This window comes from Salvelinus sp. IW2-2015, linkage group LG4q.1:29 (genome assembly GCF_002910315.2).
Source record: "Salvelinus sp. IW2-2015 linkage group LG4q.1:29, ASM291031v2, whole genome shotgun sequence".
NCBI lineage: Eukaryota > Metazoa > Chordata > Actinopteri > Salmoniformes > Salmonidae > Salvelinus > Salvelinus sp. IW2-2015.
The window spans coordinates 82,224,474-82,234,992 of NC_036842.1; the positions used below are offsets into that span (position 1 = coordinate 82,224,474).

Below are 10,519 nucleotides of genomic sequence, written 5' to 3' on the forward strand. Positions count from 1 at the left end.
TTATCCTTCTGGTGTAACCTTCCAGACGGGGTTCAGCCGCCAGGTAACCGGAACTTTAGTAGGCCACATATAGGTTCAACTTCAAAGGAGGTCAACAAGCGTAGAACAACTGAGTCCTTAATTGTGGCTTATCTTCTCCCTTGTCGACTACACTGACACATCCCACCACATCACAACACACGCCACATGGTCCTTGAGGCACATTATCCAAATTATTTCAATATGTTGCATGGGAGAAAATAATGAAGCCGTGGCAAACGACTGACTCACAATCTTTACTCATTAAGGGTCAAATGGTGCTCGCCACACTTCTTCGGAATTTGAAAACACAATGTAGAAAGAGGGTATAATTGATATTAAAGTCACAAATTGCTGCATCAGTGCCTAAAGAGATTATACTTTACTCAGTGATAAGTAAACATGCTTGAGGTTCATATCTTTTCACAGCCATCAATTTATTTAGACTGCATTATGTTGTGTATTGGTAGAACTTTGCTGCCACCCAGTGGTAATGAGTATGCATGTTTGAAAGAGAACTGAATATAGTTTGAGTGATGTCCTATCTTTTCAAGAAGGCTAACAAACAGCTGAGGAAAGACAGGTGCAAACATACAATGACACTGTCTGCTGTGTAACATGCATTACCAATAATAATCACTTTCACATGGACATTAAACACCATTAATTACCTTACATAAAGATATACATGTAACTGCCAAAATAATGGAAACACTTGAGTAAATGAGGGATACAACGTGTATTGAAAGCAGGTGCTTCCACACAGGTGTGACTCCTAAGTTAATTAAGCAATTAACCTCTACGGGATCGGTGCCCCCCCCCCAAAAAATATGTTTTTTTCTTTGTATTATCTTTTACCAGATCTAATGTGTTATATTCTCCTACATTATTTCACATTTCCACAAACTTCAAAATGTTTCCTTTCAAATGGTGTCAAGAATATGCATATTCTTGCTTCAGGTCCTGAGCTACAGGCAGTTAGATTTGGGGTTGTCATTCTAGGCGAAAATTGAAAAAAAGGGTCTGATCCTTATTAACATCCCATCATGCTTAGGTTCATGTATAAAAATGCTGGGCAGGCCATTATTTTGGCTACTGTTGCTATGCTCCCATAGGATGACAATGATCCTTTGCACAGGGCACAAGTGGTCACTGAATGGTTTGATGAGAATGAAAACGATGTAAACCAAATACCATGGCCATCTCAGGTCACCAGATCTCAACCCAATTGAACACTTAAGGAAGATTCTGGAGTGGTGTTTGAGACAGCGTTTTCCACCACCATTGACAAAACACCAAATTATTGCATTTTTCATAGTAGAGTTCCACACTTGTAGAATCTATGCCAAGGTGCATTGAAGCTGTTCTGGCTCGTGGTGGCCCAACACCTTATTCAGTAGTTGTGTGGTCAGTAGTTGTGTGGTTGTGATCAGTAGTTGTGGTAGTAATGGTCAGTAGGTTTGGTAAGTAGGTGTGTGGTTCAGTAGTTGTGATCAGTAGTTGTGTGGTTGTGGTTAGTAGTGGTTAGTAGCTGTGGCAAGTAGTTTTGTGGTTGTGGACATTAGTTTTTGTCAGTAGTTGTGTGGTTCTGGTCAGTAGGTTTGTGGTTCAGTAATTGTGATCAGTAGTTGTGTGGTTGTGGTTATAGTAGTGGTCAGTAGTTTTGTAGTTGTGGTCAGTAGTTGTGTTCATTAGTTGTGTGGTTGTGGTCAGTAGTTGTGGTCAGTAGTTGTGGTCATTAGTTGTGTGGTTCAGCAGTTGTGTAGTTCAGTAGTTGTGTTGATTTATTATGTGGTTGTGGTCAGTAGTTTTGTGGTTGTGGTCAGTAGTTGTGTGGTTTTGGTCAGTAGTTGTGGTCACTCTTTTAACCCTCATCATAATTTTTGCCTACACTGCCACATGTGCTCCTCTGCATCTGTGAGTATCCATAACAACGGCTCCATTTGGGCTGCTCAATGATGAGACACTTAGCTAACTTTTTGTCAATCTAAATTCTGAGAAACAGCTGTAAACTTTTATTGGTAGAAGATATCTCTTCCAATTTTTGGGGGGAAAAGCAGAGAAATAGAGGAAGGTTTCATACGCTCTAACGTTCTGTCTAACTTGCTGGGGAAGTGGTACAAATGTCCATTGTTTATTAAAAAAAAGTTACAGAAAATGTTGTTGATGCAGTTATTAAAACAGCTGTAATTTTGTATCAGAATTAGATATTTTTGTTCAAATTAAAGATTTGAATAGCAGAGAAGTAGAGGAAGATTCCATACGCTTTAACTTGGTCAAAGCAGCTGATTTGTGTCAAAAGTTACATTGTTGCATTTACAGTGAATGGAATGTCGGAAGTGATGCTATCACAATGGGGCATTTATAATCTTGAGGAAATGCCATGAAAGTGAATGAAGATGGATTTAAAAAATGACAAAGTTTAATATTTTAAAAAGTAAAAAAGATATGAAAAAGTTGTATTCGAGCACATTATTCCAGACCGTTTATGACTTTTCTAGCTTAAATGGTGAAGGAGGAGTAGAGTTACAAATAATAATAACACTATTTAGAATGGGACGTATGACAAAGATTTAGAATGTGAAGTTTGCTTCGCAAGTCCCATTAATAATCATATTGAATTAAATGCCATCTGGGCTATGTTTTAGCACTGCTTCAACACACAAGAGAAATACTAAATAGACAGTTGAAGGCATTGGTCAAAATATCAGCTAAGCAAACAAAATAAACAAGACTACCGTTACAAGTTTACAAAATTATCAGCAGAGGATGGTTCTGAGTTTTGATAGAGATAGTCTTTGGTGATTCTGAGTAAACCACAACCATCTGAAAATTGACATGAAAATAGAGGTTAGGGGAATTGGCTGGGCTTACACCACATACATAAATGTATGGGAATTCTATATATATAGAATTCATATTATACATACATACATACATACATACATACATACATACATACATACATACATACATACATACATACATACATACATACATACATACATTTGAAGTCGGAAGTTTACATACACCTTAGCCAAATTTAAACTCAGTTTTTCACAATTCCTGACATTTAATCCAAGTAAAGATTCCCTGTCTTAGGTCAGTTAGGATCACGACTTTATTTTTAGAATGTGAAATGTCAGAATAATAGTACAGATAATGATATATTTCAGCTTGTATTTCTTTCATCACCAGACTTGTGGAGGTCTACAATTATTTTACAATTATTTTTTCTGAGGTCTTGGCTGATTTCTTTTGATTTTCCCATGATGTCAAGCAAAGAGGCCCTGAGTTTGAAGGTAGGCCTTGAAATACATCCACAGGCACACCTCCAATTGACTCAAATTATGTCAATTAGCCTATCAGAAGCTTCTAAAGCCATGACATCATTTTCTGGAATTTTCCAAGCTGTTTAAAGGCCCAGTCAACTAACACGGAACCCAAACCGGCTGCGTGCGTGCGCCATCGTGCGCTATTCTGCATAAATGTATTTTGTGCCCCTATACCAAACGTGATCACTACAGGCAGGTTAAAATATCAAAACAAACTCTGAACCAATGACATTAATTTGGGGACAGGTCGAAAAGCATTAAACATGTATGGCAATTTAGCTAGTTAGCTTGCACTTGCTAGCTAATTTGTCCTATTTAGCTAGCTTGCTGTTGCTAGCTAATTTGTCCTGGGATATAAACATTGAGTTGTTATTTTACCTGAACTGCACAAGGTCCTCTACTCCGACAAATTAATCGACACATAAAACGCCTAACCGAATCGTTTCTAGTCATCTCTCCTCCTTCCAGGCTTTTTCATCGTTGAACTTATATGGTGATCGGCATCTAAACTTTCATACTATTACCACGACTACCGGCAAAACAGTTTGTCTTTCAATCACCCACGTGGGTATAACCAATGAGGAGATGGCACGTGGGTACCTGCTTCTATAAACCAATGGGGAGATGAGAGAGGCAGGACTTTCAGCACGATCCGCGTCAGAATTAGAAAGGAGTTCTATTTTAGCCCTTGGCAACGCAGACGCTCATTGGCGCACGCGAGCAGTGTGGGTGCAATAATTGAATAACATGAATTTCTAAATGTATTTTGCGACGCTCGCGCTCGCGCACGCGACGTGTCCGGTCTGGTCAGCATGTTAGTGTATGTAAACTTCTGAACCACTGGAATTGTAATACAGTGAGTTATAAGTGAAATAATCTGTCTGTAAACAATTGTTGGAAAAATCACTTGTGTCATGCACACAGTAGATGTCCTAACCAACTTGCCAAAACTATAGTTTGTTAACAAGAAATTTGTGGAGTGGTTGAAAAACGAGTTTTAATGACTCCAACCTAAGTGCATATAAACTTCTGACTTCAACTGTGTAAATATAGAATATATATACACACAGTTGAAGTTGTATATATATATATACACACACCACACACACACACAACACACACACACACACACACACACACCACACACACACACACAACACACACACACACACACACAACACACACACACACCACACACAACCGGTCAGGAAAGGAAGACCCAGAGTTACCACTACTGCAGAGGAAAGTTCATTAGAGTTACCAGCCTCAGAAAATGCAGCCCAAATAAATGCTTCACAGAGTTCAAGTAGACACATCTCAACATCTGTTCAGAGGAGACTGTGTGAATCAGATTGGATTAAATTATTTTCCCCCTCATCTACACACAATACCCCATTAGTGACAAAGCAAAAACAGGTTTAGAAAGGTTTGCAAAAATATATAGGGAATACTCAGCACTACCACATACGCATCATAGCATTTACAAAGAAGAGAAAAAAAAACAATGAGCCACACCTTAAAACAGCTGTGATGACTGCCACACACACACAAAAAAACATTTACTGATCCCTTCACAACCTACTGTACCTGTCAAAAAGCTTTCTGGCTTATTGCTCTGACAAATTAAAAGATTTGATTTTACCATAGGCTTTACGTTACAAATTATAACTTGAAGTTGTCAGAAGTTCAACATGTATAAAAAAAATTAAAAGACACTTTAATTTCCGTGTCACTGCGGTGACATCTCTTTGTTTGGATTTGAGATGCGACAGGAAATGGTGACGTCAATCTGTTTCTACTAAAGCGGTTTGATATCTGAAGAACAGGGCAATTACACAATAACACACAATTCACTTCAAAATGTATACACATTTACTTGAAGAACAGTGCAGATGCAAAGTTTGGTAACAGAATGACAGCACAAACCGTCATTCTGTACCAAACTTCGAATCTGCACTGTTCTTCAAGTAAATTTGTTTTTGAAAAGTTTTAAAATTGTAAAAGTAGTCTTTGGTTTTGCAATCATTGGTTTTTGTTTGACATACATTTTAAATGGAAAATCTGAGTCTCAGCATCATTCTGTTACCATGGAATTGCCCCACATTGACTTATGAAAGCGAAAAAATGTGTAATTTCCTTCTTGAAAATATATATATTTTTTAAATCCAGATAATGCCATTTCTGTTTGCATCACACTGCAAAGTTGTGATTTCACACAAAGAAAAACAATTCCTGTGCATGATCATTTTTGGGTTCGAGTGTGAGCTGCTGAACAAGTATAACAAAGGCATTCTAAGGGAAATTATTTTGGTGATTGTAATATAGAAAAATATATTCTCCACATAGCGTTGTATGAGATCTTCAGTTTCCTGGCAATTTCTGGCATGGAATAGCCGTCATTTCTCAGAACAAGAATAGACTGACAAATTTCAGAAGAAAGTTATTTGTTTCTGGCCATTTTGAGCCGGTAATCGAACCCTCAAATACTGATGCTCCAGATACTCAACTAGTCTAAAGAAGACCAGTTTTATTGCTTCTTTAGTCAGGACAACAGTTTTCAGCTGTGCTAACATAATTGCAAAAGGGTTTTCTAATGATCAATTAGCCTTTTAAAATGAGAAACTTGGATTAGCTAACACAACGTGCCATTGGAACACAGGAGTGATGGTTGCTGATAAATGTGCCTCTGTACTCCTATGTAGATATTCCATTAAAAAATATGCCGTTTCCAGCTACAATAGTCAYTTACAACATTAACAATGTCTACACTGTATTTCTGATCAATTTGATGTTATTTTAATGGACAAATAAAATGTGCTTTTCTTTCAAAAACAAGGACATTTCTAAGTGACCCCAAACTTTTGAACGGTAGTGTATATATATTCCAGACTGAAATATCAGATTTTTTTTTTAAATTATTTTGGGGATTTGTGTGTATTGTTTTGTATTGTTAGTGTATTCTCATCGACGGGGCTGTAATGGAGCAGGTTGAGAGCTTCAAGTTCCTTGGTGTCCACATCACCAACAAACTATTATTGTCCAAACACACCAAGACAGTTGTGAAAAGGGCCAGGCAGGGAGACGTCATGTCCCCAGCCCCGCTGGTCCTCAGTATAGTGCACTGCTAGAAACATAAGTATATCACTGCATCTGCGAATACATCTGCAAAATATGTGTACGCGTCCATTAAAATTGGAAACCATCTACTGTATATACTAGAATCTCAGACACACCTCTCACTGTATTCTGGCTCTAATATATAGTTGAAGTCGGAAGTTTACATACACTTAGGTTGGAGTCATTAAAACTCGTTTTTCAACCACTCCACAAATTTCTTGTTAACAAACTATAGTTTTGTCAAGTCGGTTAGGACATCTACTTTGTGCATGACACAAGTAATTTTTCCAACAATTGTTTACAGACAGATTATTTCACTGTATCACAATTCCAGTGGGTCAGAAGTTTACATACACTAAGTTGACTGTGCCTTTAAACAGCTTGTAAAATTCCAGAAAATTATGTCATGGCTTTAGAAGCTTTAGATAGGCTAATTGACATCATTTGAGTCAATTGGAGGTGTACGTGTTGATGTATTTCAAGGCCTACCTTCAAACTCAGTGCTTATTGTGAAAAACTCATGAGGAAAAGCATTCCTCATGAAGCTGGTTGAGAGAATGTCAAGAGTGTGCAAAGCTGTCATCAAGGCAAAGGGTGGCTACTTTGAAGAATCTCAAATATAAAATATATTTTGATTTGTTTAACACTTTTTTGGTTACTACATGATTCCATATGTGTTATAGTTTTGATTTCTTCACTATTATTCTACAATGTAGAAAATAGTACAAATAAGTATCCTGCAAGGTAGACACTACTATATAACTATAAATAACTAGGCCTACACACAGACCTCTCTCTCCCTGCCAGAAGACAAAGTGTTCCAATCCTGAGCCCTTCTGACAGGAAGCTTTAGCCCTCCCCCCGAATCCCCCGTCCTTCACTAGAAGTGGCGTACCGAATATGTACAGTGCCTACGGACGTCACGTTGTACATTGAAGGCTGTGCCCACATCCTTTGTTCTAGCCCCAGACCTAAGATGGCTTCTACATCTCCCCACTGGTGTCTGCAGCAGAGTAACGACAGGAAGAAAAATTACCTACTAGAGCTTTTCTGTTCTGAACTAATAACTTGAAGTAGAAAATCACACCAAGTTTTACTTTGTTATTTTACGTCTTTGAACTGTGGAATTGTTGTACAAATCTCTCCTCTGGGACCACCACCTGTTCCATGTGTTTTGACTATTCCACATCTAGCACGCCTGATTCAACTTATCAGTTGTAGTTTCTAACTGGCCAATGTTCTACATAGTTTGCGCACAAAACTTGGTAATTATCTACAATGACCATAATCCATTGCGCGGTAACTTGTCCGGTCTGTGTTTCTTTTAAGCCTGCTATGTAAGAGAGAGAATGCTTGATCAAGAGGGGATACATACATATAGCAGTTTCTTCACGAGGTATCTCTACCTGAAAATACATGATCTAAGTGAGTGATAGTTGGTATTCAGCAGTCATAAAAGTATGCCTTATTTACTTTGAAAAACTACTAAAATAGTGATTTTGTCAGACAGCATAATAAAGTAATCAAATAAAACAAATGTAATATACACATCAACTGAAATATTTTCTTAAAGTAATGTGAATAACTGATAGTTAATAAATGATAAGCAGTCATGGGCAGTCACTACCATAATGGGCCTTTTATTAATTGTTTTATTCTGTCGTTACAACATTCAACATTCAACATAGTGCATTTAAAATGTTGAAAAAAATTATTGAAAATCATGATTCTTTTTTAATAATCGAACCAAAACCGAAGCACTACTAATAGCCTCCCTATTTTTCCTTCCTTCCATTTGTTAACTATTAATTCCATCAAGAAATATWTTAGGGAAATAGACACATCCAAGTAGGCTAAGTCACTAGTCCAGTCAGCCTCCATTCAAGCATGAGTAAGACTCAGATGTTCAAGTCCATCTTTTTATTTATTTGGGAAAGTATGTTAAGAACAAATTGTTATTTATAATGAAGGCAGTAGGTTAACTGCCTTGTTCAGGAGCAGAACCACAGCTCAGGGATTCGATCCACCAAGCTTTCGACCAACTGGCCCAACGCTCTAACCACTACGCTACCTGCCGTCCCATATCTGACCAACAGCTCTGTGTGATATGCCATTACAAGAATATCCATATTCTTCTATTACAAGTATTACACCAGCTCTATTGTCACGCGCATCATTTGGACTATGCAGGCTCGTTCACACAATCAGAACACCCCTTGAACAAACCCACAACCTTTCTCAATTTCGAAAAGCTTTTAACGCTGCATAGGATTATTAATTAATGGTAAAGTAACTTTTATATTGTTACAAAAAGCGCCGTGGCTGATGAGCAGCAATGGACTTGTGTGAGCCACAGCTGTAGCTGACACCTACTGTACAGCCACACATTTGACAATCGTAACAAAGTAGCGAGATGCAGAATCTTGCGTAGCCTCTTCGCTCCAGCAGTGGGAGAACTACAGATTTGCGCAACAATGGGCTGGCGTTTATCACGACAGTTTTGTGGTTTGTTGTTATTGAAGAACAATTACAGCTGAAACTTAGCTTTGGGACACAACATCGAGAGTCTGTGCTCCCGATGTTGTATCCCAAAGCTACTGAAATCATGTTTTTTGTGTTACAATAGTGGAAAAGAGGAAATTAATTGTGTAATTTAGGCTGTTCACGGAATTTGTTAACTCTCACCGGATGTCTGCCAAAAAATTGTACTTGCGCTCGAGCTCAATCCATCAACAGCGTTATTACTATCAACGTTACGTTATTACTATCAACCTACAATTGATGTAGAAAGATATATATTTTGTAGAAAAATATTTTGTGACAAAATATACCGTAGTTTTCCTTTAGTCTTACCTTAGTGAAGTCTTCAAGTCCTGCGTTTTTTCCAACGATAAATCTCTTTGTAATGATAAAAGAAATTGTTTTTCACACAACGTGCAAGACTTGTTTACAAAGTTTCTGCCAGATCTCCGATTGGTCCCAGTAATATAAAGGCAACGCCCCAAACCCGTCACTGTCGGATAATTACTATAGCCTAAACTGTTTTATCAAAATTACACTAGGTGGTGGTCTTTACCCAAAATTGAAGAACAGTATAGTGGGATACCATTAATGGTTTATAAATATAGCCTAAATCCACTTACAAATAGTTGTGCATCCCAATATTGCAACCTCACTCCCCCTATCTGAGATATCTACTGCAGCCCTTACACATCCCTGGGTCGCTCATCTTTTCAGTTCGCTGCAGCTAGCGACTGGAACGAGCTGCAACAAACACTCAAACTGGACAGTTTTATCTCAATCTCTTCATTCAAAGACGCAATCATGGACACTCTTACTGACAGTTATGGCTGCTTTGCGTGATGTACTGTAGTCTTTACCTTCTTGCCCCTTGTGCTGTTGTCTGTGCCCAATAACGTTTGTACCCTGTTTTTTTGTGCTCCTACCATGCTATGTTGTTGTCTTAGGTCTCTCCTTATGTAGTGTTGTGTTGTCTCGCTTGTCGTAATGTGTGTTTTGTCCTATATTTTTAATAATGTATTTTTAAACCCAGACACCGTCTCGCAGGAGGCGTCATTGTAGGTAAGAATTTGTTCTTAAATTACTTGCCTAGATAAATAAAGGTTAAATAAATAAAACATAATAAAAGAATGCTAATATAACGACCTGCTTCATATGTACATTAGTTGTAGCCTGCCATAGGCATATCTTTAAAGCAATCTGCAATAGTGTTGACTAATTTGGGGCGGCAGGTAGCCTAGTGGTTAGAGCGTTGGACTGGTAACCGAAAGGTTGCAAAATCGAATCCCCGAACTGACAAGGTTAAGATCTGTCATTCTGCCCCTGAACAAGGCAGTTTACCCACTGTTCCTAGGCCGTCATTGAAATTAGGAATTTGTTCTTAACTGACTTGCCTAGTAAAATATATGTATGTGCAAATATATTAGCTGTTGCTCAATGGTTATTTCAATTTAAAAATTTACCCCATGGGCTGTCCTATTTTACCCTCATCGTAACCTAGAATAAGATTGTTTTTACAAACAATGTAA

At 37.9% G+C, this 10,519-nt stretch overlaps 1 protein-coding gene across 1 annotated transcript in view; it reads right to left on the reverse strand.

Moving 5' to 3' along the window:
- The window catches only part of LOC111962629 (G1/S-specific cyclin-D2), a 339,617-nt gene extending 330,218 nt beyond the window's left edge, over nt 1-9,399 (reverse strand). The window contains exon 1 of the mRNA XM_070443167.1: nt 9,324-9,399. The gene's annotated coding sequence lies outside the window, so the exon portion shown is untranslated. The remainder of the gene's footprint in view (nt 1-9,323) is intronic.
- Between the last annotated feature and the right edge of the window lie 1,120 nt (nt 9,400-10,519).